The sequence below is a fragment of the Gorilla gorilla genome, chromosome 13 (genome assembly GCF_029281585.2).
Source record: "Gorilla gorilla gorilla isolate KB3781 chromosome 13, NHGRI_mGorGor1-v2.1_pri, whole genome shotgun sequence".
Classification (NCBI taxonomy): domain Eukaryota; kingdom Metazoa; phylum Chordata; class Mammalia; order Primates; family Hominidae; genus Gorilla; species Gorilla gorilla.
Genome location: NC_073237.2, coordinates 52,748,367 through 52,763,434, shown reverse-complemented (window position 1 = coordinate 52,763,434; position 15,068 = coordinate 52,748,367). Strand labels below are relative to the sequence as shown.

Here is a 15,068-nt window from a genome sequence, read left to right as displayed (position 1 = left end):
TTTAGGTTTAAGCTGAAATAAACTATGATTTCCAGATCGTGCATATTTGGAAGCCATGAAACCCATTTTAATATGATTATGTCAGCTTTATTTAGGTTCATCTACTTTTGTATTTTGACCATTTCACCCAAATTAGGGTATATGTGTGTGTGTGTGTGTGTGTGTGTAATGGGCATACACTATTATGAATATTTCTATTTGAACACAGGCATTTTGATATTTTATATGTATTTTTCTGAAATTGTGTCTTAGTGATTAATTATTGCATTATGTTTTAGTCCAATACCCTGCTTAGCAATTGTAAGTATATTGATCAGAATTGTGGGATATGATTTGGAAAGACAGATGGATATATTACCCGTCAATATGCATAGGTTTCATTTACCTCAATTGGTTTGTCTTCAGATCCTCATGTCTGCTCTCAGCTCAATCTTGTTTCTCTTCGTTCAGATCTTTTCAGCTTCCATATTTGCAGACAGGAATTCTCCAGTCTTCTGCTGGGGCAATAACCCTGATAGCACCGCTGCAGAGGGGTTTCCAAGTGTACCTATATGTGTTTTAACAATCTTTCTGTTTACAGTCTCACATTGTACTGTTTCTTTCAGAAACAACCAAGGCCTGTAGTTCCTGAGGCTGTGGAGTTCCTCAAACAAAATTATGATTTCCCTCCTTTCATTAAATACAATTCAGCTTCCTCTGCTTTCATAACTTGGTTACCATTTGTCCATCACTTTACCATCTTCCAAACTTTGTTGACACTTTCTCTGTTCTCTTTGCATTGCAGATGCACCCATTCTTTTTTCTTTTACTTCCTTTTACTGGGGAGCAGAAGTATACACGTGTGTCTAAAAAGATTGTTTTCGTGTGTGTTTGTGTGTGTGTGTGTGTGGTAAAAACAGTTAAGTGGGAGCTATCCTCAACAAACTTTTAGTGCACCACACAATGTTGTTAAATATAGACACAATGCTGTACTGAGAATCTCTAGCACTTATTTATCTTGTTAACTGAAACATTATACCAGTTGAGGAGCAACTCCCCATTTCTTCTGTTTTCTAGCTCCTGGCAACCAGAATTCTACTCTTATATCAGTTTGACTATTTTAAATGCCTTGTAAAAAGGAAATCATGCAGTATTTGTCCTTCTGTTACTGACTTAGTTCACTTAGCTTAATGTTTTCCAGGTTCATTCATATTGCCTTATATAGCATGATTCTCATCTTTTTAAAAGCTGGAACATCATTCCCTTGTAGCATACACTGCATTTTATTTATCCATTCAACCATCATTGGACATTTGGATTTTCCACCTATTGGCTATGGTGAATAATGCTTCAATGAACATGGGAGTGCCAATATCTCTCCAATATCCTGATTTTAATTCTTATGGATGTATACCCACCACTGGAACTACTGGATCAACTGATAGTTCAATTTTTAATTTTTTGAACTAATGATTAAGTTTCCAATGATTAGTTATGTTGAACATATTTCGTATGCTTATTGGCCGTTTATATGTCTTCTTTGGAGAAATGTCTATACAGATCCTTTGCTCATTTTAAAATCAGGTTATGTGATTTTGTTGTTATTCAGTTGTAGTTACTTATGTATTTTAGATACTGATGAACCCATTATCAGATGTATGGCTTGCAACATCCAATTTGTAGGTTGCTTTGTCATTTTGTTGATTGTTTCTTTTGCTTTGCACCTTTTCAGTGTGATTTAGTCTTACGTGTGTATAATATGTCAAACATAAATTAATTCCCTATTGCTTGTACTTTTGGTGTCATATCCAAGAAATCATTGCCTAGACCAGTATCATGAAGCGTCCCTTCTATGTTTTCTTCTCATAGTTTCACAGTTTCAGATATTACACTTAAATCTTTAATCTATTTGAGTTTATTTTTGTATATGGCATAAGATAAGATCCTAACATTGTTCATATGCATGTGGATATTCAATTTTTCCAAGACTATTTGTTGAAGATACTATCCTTCCTCCATTTATAATGGCATCGAAAAGAGTAAAACACTTAGGAATTTGTTTAACCAAGGGAAGACTTCTATGCTAAGAACTAGGTAACATTAATGAAAAAAATTAAAGAAGACACAAGTAAGTGAGAAGATATCCTGTGTTCATAGACTGAAAGACTTGCTATTGCTAAAATGTCTATACTACCCAAAGGGTTCCACAGATTCAGTACAATATCTATCAAAATATTAATAACATTCTACACAAAAAGAGGAAAAATATCCTAAAATTTGTATTGAACTACAAAAGATTCTGCATAGCCAAAACAATTTTGAGAAAGAAGACCGAAGCTAAAGGAGTCAAACTTTCAGATTTCAAAATACATTACAAAGCTATGGTAATGAAAAGAGTCTGATACTGACATAAACACACACATGTGGAGGTATGGAAGACAATAGAGAGCCCAGAAATAAACCCACACATATACAGTCAACTGATTTTCAACACGGGTATAAAAGGTGCATTCCTCTTCTTACTTCATCTTTATATTTGTTTATGGAGCCACCATATCAATATGCATATTTATTTTGCAACAACATGCAATAAACATGACAATTCCATGTTTATCCTATTTCTTCTGACATTTCTTGTGTTTATTTTTCCTATTTTCTGACTAATCACATGGCTACATTTGCACACATTATTTACATCTACATTCTATGGTGCTGCCATTATGATAGCAATAAAATCAATTGCAATAATAAATTCTAATTGCATTTACAATAAATGCCATTCTTCTATGTACATGTTATGAGGCTATATTTGATCTGACGCTTGTTTCTGCCAAGGTGTGTCACCTACCAACTTCCTTCTTTTCCCAATTTACTTTTAGTGTATTAGAGCATTATTTCTTGAACACATCTTGCTGCTTCATGGATTCGTCTTGATGCAGAATACACTTTCCCCTCTTTGTCTGGCTTGTTCCCACTCATAATTCACTGAGAATGTAATCAATATTGTATTTTACTTGATCCTCACAGCTAAAGTTGACCATTCTTCTTCCTTCATTTGCATATTAGCCTTACTTACAGCATTTATGAACAATGTAATTTATTTTTTTGCCTCATTTTCTACCTAACTATGAGCATATACTATCCCAAACCTTGTAGTATTTACATGTAAGAGTATAACAACAGGCTGCATGCGGTGACTCATGCCTGTAATCCTAGCACTTTGGGAGGCCGGGGGGGCAGATCATGAGGTCAACAGATTGAGACCATCCTTGCCAACACGGTGAAACCCCGTCTCTGCTAAAAATACAAAAATTAGCTGGGCATGGTGGGATGCACCTGTAGTCCCAAATACTCAGGAGACTGAGGCAGGAGAATCGCTTGAATCCAGGAGGCGGGGTCTGCAGTGAGCCGAGATCACGCCACTGCACTCCAGCCTGGTGACAGAGTGAGACTTCATCTCAAAAAAAAAGAAAAAAAAAAAGGTATAACAATATTTGGTAATACAAGTAAATGCATGAATAAATGGATTATGATGTCTCATTGAGTACTCTCAGGCCACATGAAATCATCAAATTAACATCATTTCCTTGCTCTGTTGGGATGAATTACCCTGACAGTTCTAATTTTAGAAATGCAAATACTCAAATGTGTGTGTGTGTGTGTGTGTGTGTGTGTGTGACGTATATGTGTATATAACATACAGTAAACAAAAGTCTACTATGTTAAAATATATAGAAAATTCAGTCCTTAGCTATTTCAATTTTTAAAAATTTGAAGTTTATGCTAAACATATTGTTTTCTATTTCTAAATTCATCTTATATATTAAATAAAACTTACGTAGATAAAGATAAATGCATCAAATACTTTCATAGCTAAAGTTCCTTCTCCACCAAGTTTGGATTAAAGTTTTATATCAAATGAAGAATATTATTATTATTTTTACCCATTTTTAGAACATAACTTGATTATGTGTCAATTGAGGTGTGTCTTTATATAAGTGAGTAATAAATCTGTATTTTTGACCTTTGATTATTTGAATTACTGATTTCCACAGATACAAATTAAAAATCTACATACTTAAGTCTAACAGTGTTAACATTGTTAACAGGTTATATGTTCACTGTGGTATAAAACAATTAAACAGTGTCTTATCACATGATATTTACATAAGCAAGCAACTTATCTATTGAGGCAATTTGACACTTTTGAATGCAAATTTAATGGTTATTTAACACACTTATTCTGAATCATACCAATATTTATCAGTCCCAGTCCATATGCATGGCCAAATCTGACTAAGGCTGGGATATAGGGATGAGGAGGAGATTGAAGACTGAATGATCTAGCTGATGCATACTTGAATCAGAGAGAATCCAAGTCTCGCAAGTAGACAGCATTACGTAGAAAAAGTTTTAGAACTGAGCACTTCTACTTAAAATGAATTTTGGCAGAGTGTTCATAATGAAACTCAGTTAAAAACAAGGTTAAAAATGTTAGCCCAAATGTTGAACATACAAAAATAATTGTAATTACAAAAGAAAGAGTTAAAAAATAGTATTGTAAGGATAAGATGTAGAATGCATTATGTTTAAGCTTGTGTGGTGAGGCTATTTTAGAGAAGAGAGCAATGGGTCTGCTTCTATCATTTTTATCTCTACAGCCAATGAATGCCTCTTTATGCCCCACACCTGCCCTATCCTCACATTGCTTAAAAAATCCCTTTAGTTTTAATTGTCATTATATAAAGAAAGAAAGAAATCATACAATTTTCATGATACTTTAGTCGTTTGAATTAAACTGAAAATTTTGTTTGTGGTAAATCAAAGGTCTTCTGTGTCTCTGTTTGTATGATTACATAAACCCGACAAAGTTTATACAGACTTTTAAGGATAAAATGAAAATCGGGTTGTGCATGCATGTGCTTACATATGTGTGTTAGATTCCTTAGGTAAAAAATGTCTCCACATGGTAAAAAAAATTATAAACTAATGCTTATAGTTCACATGTTTAAGTATCCACTCTGATGTTGCTTTATCTTCCATATCAAGTATCTATTTCATAATGCATGAGAAAAAAATGAAAATATTGAATAACAATAATTTGAACTGAGCTCTCATTATTGCAAAATGTTTGATGAGGCACAAGCTGAGGATGTGTTGACTAAAATGCTTCTGTTCAAAATGGAAATTGACGTACAAAATACTAGATGTCTTCTTTTATTATGAAATGGCATATATAGCTAACAATGACTCCCTGTTTCTTGAGAGAAAATGCTTTATGTATCTCAAAGTGAATTGTTCATCACTAGAAATCGTGTGTTCTGGTACAATCCTGTGTCAATTTCCAGAAAGGATCTGACATTAAAATTTCTAGATAAGGGAAAGCTAGCAGAGAAATATCACAAAGCTCTAGCAAGCTGCAGAGATGGACTAATGCTTAGTAGCAGCTCAAATTAAGACAGTTCAACATCTAGAATCTCATTTATCTGTACCAAACATTTCAGCAGAGCTTACTGGCCACACAACAAGAGTCCCAATTCAATTGAAATTACTTATTTCAGTTAACAGGCAATAAAAAGCAAATACTTCAGTTAAGCACTCAGTATCATTGGACAATTTATTTTAATTTTATTTAAATATATTTTAATATAAACCTAGTAATATGAACTAATTATTAGATTTAAATATGCAAAATATGATTAATTATTTTAATTAAATGCTAGTAACTCCCTCGTACTGTGATTTACGCTGCATAAATTATATCTCCTGAATCATATTTGTGCTTAAAAAAGTCTTCCATACATTTCACTTTTTTCACATATCTTATCTCCAAACCGTATCCTAAAGCCCTGCCATACAGCTAGTAATTTTAAGTCAGAGAACCTGCTTATAACAAACCTATTGTAACAAACTCATTTCTTTATGTTTTTTTTCTGGAAAACAGACTCTGTATATACTTTTTACTCTCAGAACATCTTATGTTAATACATAAGTTAATTTTAATTTATATCTACAGACTTACTGGCATTCTATTTTCATTTGGATTGAAGATCATTTGTAATGTGTACCATCTCTCAAAGAAAAAAAAGTCCAGACATAGGACATAGGACATAATCCACAAACATATGCCAGTAGAAATATATATATATATATATATGGTCAAGTTTCAAAAGAATATTCACTGTTCAAATGATTTTATTTACTAGAAATCTTATATTGATTGGCACCTTCAATTTAATAAACACATAATTAAATATATCTACTCTTTGTTAAGGGAAATAAATAGAACTTATCAGTGTGAAATATTCATTTCTTTTGGTTTTTACAAAATAGATATACCATTTTAAAAAATAAATCTTTAAGCATCTAAATTTACTTTAAATATTTCATTATTTATAAGTTTAGTAAAGTTTAACAATCATACTTAAGAGGACTATGTAGTTAAACTTTACTAAATATTATAAAGTACATTTATACATGTTCTTTTTCCGTACTTCAGCTGTCTAACAACAAATGTTCCTTAAGTATTTTAGAAATGAATATAATTGTTTCCCTAAATATTATAAAATGCATATGTGTATTTTATTTTTAGCAATCTAACAAACATATCCTTCCCAAACTGCTATACAGTCTTATTAAAAATTCCACAAGTTAAATTTATAAATGTAGTTATTTATAAGTTTTTCCAAACACTAATTGTTTGCAAAGTTTGCTAAATTTTGTTTTGTCTTAAAAACACTTGCCTAAAATAAAGTATTTAATTAGTATTTTACATGGGAATAAAAATATATGTCACCATTTATTGTCAGATTATCTTAAATAGTATATTTTAAATACCAAATAATTAAAATTACTCAACTTATAAAAAATATGTTAAAGATGTAGATTTGATTAAAGCTATTATTCTAGGCTAGGTGTGGTGGCTCACACCTGTAATCCCAACACTTTGGGAGGCCAAGGCGGGCAGATCCTTTGAGGTCGAGTTCAAGACCAGCTTGGCCAACATGGTGAAACACTGTCTCCGCTAAAAATACTAAAAATTAGCCAGGCGTGGTGGTGCCTGCCTGTAGTCCCAGCCAGTCAGGAGGCTGAGGCAGGAGAATCACTTAAATCCGGGAGTTTGAGGTTGCAGTGGGCCGAGATCACACCACTGCACTCCAGCATGGATAACAGAGACTCTATCTCAAAAAAAAAAAAAAGTTACCATTCTTTATTTACTTGTATGCTTTTTCAGGCTGTTAAATCCTTATGTATTATACATCAGGTTAATTTGGGGTTAGAATTACAGACCAGAGAGTTTTGGTGTGAGTTTCTTAGTGTGTGTGGGTTGCCCAGAAATGAGATTTTTGATCAGTCAATGGGATCCAGAGCTGCAGGGATTTCCCTGTAATCATAATTAACAGTTTGATCCCTGCTATAATCTCTGAGCCAATACAGAATTAAAATGCAATGTCTAAAAACCAGAATCCTTACACAGCCTGAATCTTTTCACTTCAAGATTTATTATTTTTAACTACTTTGGACTTTATCACCTAATTAAGGTAGATGAAATATGGCAAACCTAGCTCACGTGCTTTACCATTTGATAAGATCTCACTAAATTATTTACCACTGATTTAATTTTTTAATAATTTGGATCCTCTCTCTCGTCTTCCACATTTATTTTTTAACACATATAGGCAGAAATCTAGCTTCGAGAAAAGTACAGATTGTGCCTGGTTAAATCTTAGTTATTAATTTGGCCATTTTCACATAGCATGTTAAAATGCTTAATAAATATTTATTGTTTAATAAAACATTATAAGGATTATAGCTTCATGAATAATTCTATGGCTATATCATGCCTATTGTGAACTAATTATTAAAATTTGGTTATGCATGCCTCAGTGTTTTCAAGCACCCTCTCCCTCAAAAACACATACACCTTCCATGCAACTGAAATGAATGTTAAAAAGATAGCTAATACTTGTTAAATATTATACAGACTTTTCAGTCATTAACTGGTGTATATGCTCCTGGTCACATTCTCCTTCTTGAAATATTTCGTATCCTTGATTTCAGCTTCTCCTCCTTTAAAACTTCATGGTATTTTCCACAAGTCTTTTAAATTGTATCTTCTCTTAAAATTTCTTAAATGCTAGTATTTCTAAAAATTCTGGTTTAGCGCTCCTTCAATCCTCAACTACAATCTCCCCAGTTATGACACATACTGAGAAAGATAAATTGGTTCCTGGAGTTGACTTGTTACTAACATTCAGGTCCTGCTATTGCTATATGCTAGCCTGGTACTTGACTATGCAGCTGATTAAACTTCACTAAATATTGTGAAGCACATTTATATGTGTTCTTTTTCTGTACTTCAGCTGTCTAACAACAGCTAGGTCTTGGTGTTCCCTTGATGAGCAGAAACAATTCAGTAACAGAACAAAACATCAACATCAGACAAGGCCAATCTGACCATAAAGAATCAAGATAAAAGTAAGACCACTCAGAATGATGTCTGAATACAGAGAAAACTAAGACTTTCCAGGCCACAGTGTACCAAAGATATCCCTATCATGGCTAAAATGAGTGACCACCTGCTCCTTTATGAATTATAGCTTTAGCTTCACTCTCATTTCCACTCCTTATAAATAATATTTTAAAGATACTGAACCATAGTTTTAACTATACTTTGTAACAGCATCCCATCTAGAGCAAAGCCCTGCTATTATTAACGCTCCCCAAATTCACCTAACAAGACTAAAATCTTTTTTACCACCCAAGTATTGAGGTAGCTCCACATGGGGTATGTTCTCCTTTGCCCCAGTGAGTAAAACACTCAACTATTCAACAGCAGGTGTGTCCCTAGTGGTCTTGGTGGGAATCCATTGACAATATTCATTAAAAATCCATGCTTTTGCATACCACCTATGGACTTAAAACTGTCCAAGTAGAGACTTCTATTCTAGATCAAAACTCACCTAATCCTTCTTTGCTAAACTTGTTCACTTACATGATCCACGGGCACACCGATTTCAACATACTTAAATTGAACAGATTGTTAGCTTCTCCAAAAAAGCCCTTGCTTACGTTTCATATCCTGTTGAAGAAATGGCTTCTATATCCAGAAATCCAAGAGGCAGCTTTGACAGCTTCCTAACTCACCACATGCAACTTTCATTTTCTGATTTCTAAATATCTCCCTTTGTTTTACATTGCCACTGCTGCTTCTCAAGTCAAGATCCTCATTATTTCCTATCCAAGTAGCCAACTGACAGCATTATTGTATGTCTGGTAGCATTTAGTTCCTACTATGTCAGATGCCCAAGTGATCTTTTTAAAAGGCAAAACTGATCAGGTCAATTTTTTACATACCTTCAATTACTTCCCAAACTTACAGGATTGGAGAATTTGCAAGCCAAATCATCTGTCTTTTCCTATTTCTCACCTTTTATCTCTAGCGATTTCCAAAAGACAGTTTCAGAACAATGTTATTGTACTTTACTTATTTATATTTCTGCCATTTTGAGCCTGTTTTCTAATTAATTTTCATTGAATATAGGGTAAAATTCTAAGATCTTAAGTGATCAGTTATATGAATTTTGAAATTTTTCTATACCTGTGTACCACAACATAAAATATGCCTCTTTTCAGTCAATTTTGCTGTTACCCAACAACCAATTTCTAGTTACTGCCCCATTAAATTAATTTGCATTCTTCTTGGACTTCATATAAGTAGAGTATGGGCTTTTAAATTTTAGCTTTCATCTAATAAAACTTTATGGGTTCTTTTCTTAGTTACTTAGAAAATCTTAGTTACTTAGTTGAAAATCAATTCGGTGTTTATGTAGAGATCTACTTTTGGCCAATCTATGCCATTCTACTAGTTTGCTTTTCTGTTTTTATATGATATTACACTGCCTTAATGAAACTTTATAGTAAGACTTGAAATGAAATATTTTAGCCCTCTAATTTCATTTTTGGCCACATAATTGTACGGCATATTCTAGGTCCTTTGTGTTTCTTATCAAATTTATAATGAACTTGTTAATTTCTTCAAAAAAAAAGTGGGTAGAGTATATTAGAGATCTCTAAGTTTCTTTGGAATAACAGAACCCACAGGATACGTGAGAGGATTTTTTTATGGGAATTGATTCACATGATCACAGAAGTGGAGAAGTCCCATGATAGGCTGTCTGCAAGATGAAGAACCGGAGAAGGTGGTAATGTGGCTTGTCTGGAGCCTCAGAACCAGGGAAGCCAATAGTGTAGCCCCCAATCTGAAGCCAAAAGGCTGAGAGTCCTCAGAAGGCCACTGGTGCGAGTCCTGAAGTCCGAATGCTAAAAAACCTTGAGTCTGATATCCAAGGACAGGAGATAAAAAGGTGTCCTGCTTTGCAATGGGGACAGACGAGAGTCATGTTCCCTTCTTTTACCTGTATTTCTCAGCCCGGCCCCCAGCTGATTGGATGTTTCTCATCCACAATGAAAGTGGGTCTTCCTCTCTCAGTCCACTGACTGATGTTAATCTTCTCTAAAACCACCTCATGAACACACCCAGAAACAATACTTCATCAGCCATTTAGGCACCCTTCAGTCCATTCAGGTTGACACCTAAAATTAGCCATTATAGTAAGTATGTTGAATCTATAAATCAATATTAGAAAGATGAATATCTTTTTTAAAATTTCATACCTTTTGTATTTTGTATTTTTGTTAACAGTTATGTAAATATTTTGGGGGTACATGTGATATTATGATGCATTCATATAATGAAACAGGGTAATTGGGATATCCATCACATTAAATATTTATCATTTTTAATGTTAGGAATATTTGAGTTTTTTTCTTCTAGCTATTTTTGCATGTGAAATTGATTAATGTTAACTGTAGTCACCATGCCGATCTATGAAACACCAGGTGGATGTCTTAACGATATCGAATCCTTCAATCAATAAACATAATATATATCCTCACACATTTAGGATTTTCAAAATTTTGTCATTAACATTTTGTAAATTTTGAGACAGGGAGTTTGACTAAAATTTAGAACATTTATTGCTAATCATTTGATAATTTTTGAGGCTACTATAAATGATAGTCTTTTCTTATTTCTATTGTTTGTTACTAACATAGATATTACATCCTGTTCTTTTATATCTTGACTTTGTGTATTGTATGTTTTTCTTGTATGTCTTGATATTGATAAATTTGTTTATTTTCGGTTGTTGTTGATTCTACAGAGTTATCTATATCTACAGTCATGTCATTTATGAATGATGGCGATTTTACCTCTTCCTTTCACATGTTTATTTTGTTTATTGTCACTTGCCTTTTTGAACTGCCTAGCCTTCCCAGTATAATGTTAAACAGAAGTGATGATTTTTGTCTTGTCCCCTGTCTTGTAAAACACTCAATGTCTCACCATTAAGTTTGATGGAGCTATATAGGTTTTACTAAGATTCTTTTCATCAAGCTAAGAATGCTTCCTTCTATTTGTGTTGGCTAAATGTTATCATTAAGGGGTATGAATTTTGGTATGCTTTGTAAAAATCTGTTTATATATCTTGTATATTTTTCTATTTTATTTTATTTATATGATGAATTATCTGTATTGCTTTGCTTTTATACTGCTATAAAGAAATACCTGAGATGGGATAATTTATAAAATAAAGAGGTTTAATTGACTCACTGTACCACATGACTGGAGAGGCTTCAGGAAACTTACAGTCATGAAGGAAGGGGAAGCAGGCACATCTTATATAGCAGCAGGCAAGAGAGAGAACAGGGAAACCCATCACTTATAAAACCATCAGATCTCGTGGGAACTCACTCACTATCATAAGAACAGCATAGGGAAACTGCCCCCGTAATCCCATCACCTCCCACCAGGTCCCTCCTGCAACACCTGGGGATTACAGTTCAAGGTGAGATTTGAGTGGGGACACAGAGCCAAGCCATATTAATTACATTAATTTTCCAATGTTAAACACAGCTTGCTTTCTTGTGATAAATACTGTGTCATAATATATTCTCTTTATTATAAACGCCAGATTAGATTTGCTCATATTTTGTTACTGTTGGTTAAATCTATATTTAGGGGAAAATTGAGTTTTGCTTCTTGTCCCTATACCAAATTTCTTTCGGATTTTATATTATGATTTTTCTAATATTAGAATATAGGTTAAAAACTGTTCAGTTTTCTGGATTTTCTGAAATTGTTTGTGTAAAATTGTCACTTAATTCTTGAAAAGCTTAACATTTAGTATAAAATTGTTCTGGCTGCTAGTGTCATACCAGAGGCATGGTAAAAATAGATACACGCAAAAGTTTTTTACTGGGATACACTTGAAAAGCAGTTGAAAGTTATACTAAAGACTAAGTGTCTCAACATATATGGAACTTATGAATAAGAGTATAAGCAGGAAATTACGCCATCAGAAATACATATTCCAATATATAATCGGGAAGTATTGTAACCAGCAAAAATAAAACATAGATTAAAAAAATAAAGAATGGAAGTTTTGATAAAGGAAGTTATAATAAGAGTGAACCTAAAAATTCTGAGGCAAATGTGAAAATGAACAAATTCTTCCGCCTGACCATATACTTGGACACTTACAGGAATATTGTTTATAATAGTCTGAGACTAGGAATAACCTCAATATACATTAAAAGAAGTGTTAATGATTTTTATGATAAAAATCTTACAAAATAATAATAAATGAACTACAACCTGGTTAAAAATTGGAAAACGTATACAGTAGAATTCTATTTTTATAAAGACAAAATACAAAATAAAAAAGATATAAAATTAACAGAAATAATAGTGATCTCATGCCTAATGAAGATAAATGCAATGCACACGGGCAAAATGGGACTTTCAAAGTATAAGCAATATTTTGTTAACGTGTCACATAGTTTGAATGTTTGTCCCCTCCAAATTTCATGTTGGAATGTAGTCCCCAAACACCTCTATTGAGAGGTGCTTGGTAATCGGGATGGAACCCTTGTGAATGGCTTGGTATAATGAGTGAATTCTCCTTCCCTTAGCATGAGAACTGGTTGTTTAAAAGAGCCTGGCATCTCTCTTGCTCCCTCTTTCTCCATGTGGCACGCCTGCTCTTGCTTCACCTTCTGCCAGGAATAAAAGCCTCTGAGGTCTCACCAGAAGCTGAGCAGATGCTGGTACCATGCTTGTACAGCCTGCAGAACCATGAGTCAAAAAAATCTCTTTTCTTCATAAATTACCCAGTCTCAGGTATTAGTTTATAGCAATGCAAAATGGACTAACACAATATGGTTGTTGGGAACATGAATATTCATACCTTTTGTATTCTGTATATTTAGTTTACAGATTGTTTTTCGTATGAGATTGAGATAGAGTTTCGTTTTGTCTCCCAGGCTGGAGTGCAGTAGCCTGATCTCAGCTCACTGCAACCTCTGCCTTCTGAGTTCAAGCAATTCTCTTGCCTCAGTCTCCTGAGTAGGTGGGACTACAGGCGCGTACCACCATGCTCGACTAATTTTTTTTTTTTTTTTTTTTTTTTTGTATTTTTTTAGTAGAGACGGGATTTCACCGTGTTAGTCAGGATGGTCTCGATCTCCTGATCTCGTGATCCGCCCGCCTTGGACTCCCGAAGTGATGGGATTACAGGCATAAGCCACCGCACCTGGTCTGTATGTTATATTTTAGTAAGTGCAATTAGAGATTATGTTAATGTATTCAATTTTTGAACAAGGCATTAAAAGCTCAGATAGGTTACAAGACATGCTCAAGAGTCAGAAGTAGGTTTCGTAGCTGAAGTTTGTTAACCGTGATATTTCGTAACATTTCATTTGTTTCAGGCTAAAGGAGTAGTCTAGCAGTCTTAGGGATTATAAAGTATCAAATCAATTATTTGGGGGTAATATTTAGCTTTTTATTTATATGATTGTTGTTCTTTTGATGGTACTTAAGATGTTTTAACATAAAACATATAAGATGTTTTCAAATAATGTCATACTGTTCAGGTATTTGCCAGTATAGGTTTTTGGCAACATGGATAAAATAACTACAAACTGAAATAAATTTGCTTATCTCACTACATTAACTTGAAAGAATGCAGTTGATAAAGGCTTAGTGGTACTTTCCTCAGCATTAGGGCTGGCTTGATGCTAGAAAAGAGACATTTTCATTTCTCACAAAATGACGGAGTACCCTTATTCTCCAACTACGCAGCACCTTGTTTCTTATAAATTCCCTGTGATTAATTACATGATAGTACCAATCTCCCAGGCTATGGATGTCCATATATTGCACCACCACAGCCTGTACTCTAGGGAAAAAAAAATAAATTGTATAAACTGTATTACCACTTGGGGGATTGTATTAGCAGCAGTCTTTCATCAGTGTAGCTGTAGAAAATCTAATTCTCCTCTGATGTGACCCCCAGGAGGCAGAGCTTGCAGTGAGCCGAGATCACGCCACTGCACTCCAGCCTGGGCGACACTGCAAGACTCCGTCTCAAAAAAAAAAAAAATATCTAATTATCCTCTTTATCTTTCTCTCTCTTTCTCAACATAATATATAAATGTATATATATATATATACACACACACACATATTTTTCTATGCTGTGTGTATGCATATATATGTTATATGTGTGTATATGTATATTATATATATATATAACATAGAGAAAGATGTTTTAATATCTCAAATCTTGATCAGTCTTACATGAAAGAGACTATATAGCATGTCCAATTCTCCTACCATTTATGATAACTCTCTACTGATTTTGATGTGATCATATATTCCTGCATCTTCCTTATGATATTGCTAAAGGTAAGAGTGCTCCATTCTCTAGGAAAATGTGTTGTCATATTCCTAAATGTTGACTAATACTCTATATATCATTTATGAAGAGGTTATTATGCCAAAGTAGGAAATAAAGTGAATTTTCATATGTCATATATTGGTAGTCTTAAGTCATCATTACTACAGTCAAAAAAAGTTTACACTGTGCTATGTGCATAAATTTAGTAAACATTTATAAAATGTGCTATGAATTTTAAAGTATTTTTAAAGAATATTTTATTTGATATATTCATGAGTTTGAATCAGT

General features: G+C 33.5%; 1 protein-coding gene across 2 annotated transcripts in view; it reads left to right on the top strand.

Annotated features, from left to right (window-relative positions):
- Positions 1-15,068, top strand: part of TYRP1 (tyrosinase related protein 1) — a 1,209,372-nt gene that overhangs the window by 177,890 nt on the left and 1,016,414 nt on the right. The window contains exon 2 of one of the 2 annotated variants that reach the window (XM_055351058.2): positions 13,525-13,637. The exons of the other annotated variant lie outside the window; for it this stretch is intronic. The gene's annotated coding sequence lies outside the window, so the exon portion shown is untranslated. The remainder of the gene's footprint in view (positions 1-13,524; positions 13,638-15,068) is intronic. 2 annotated transcript variants of the gene reach the window in all.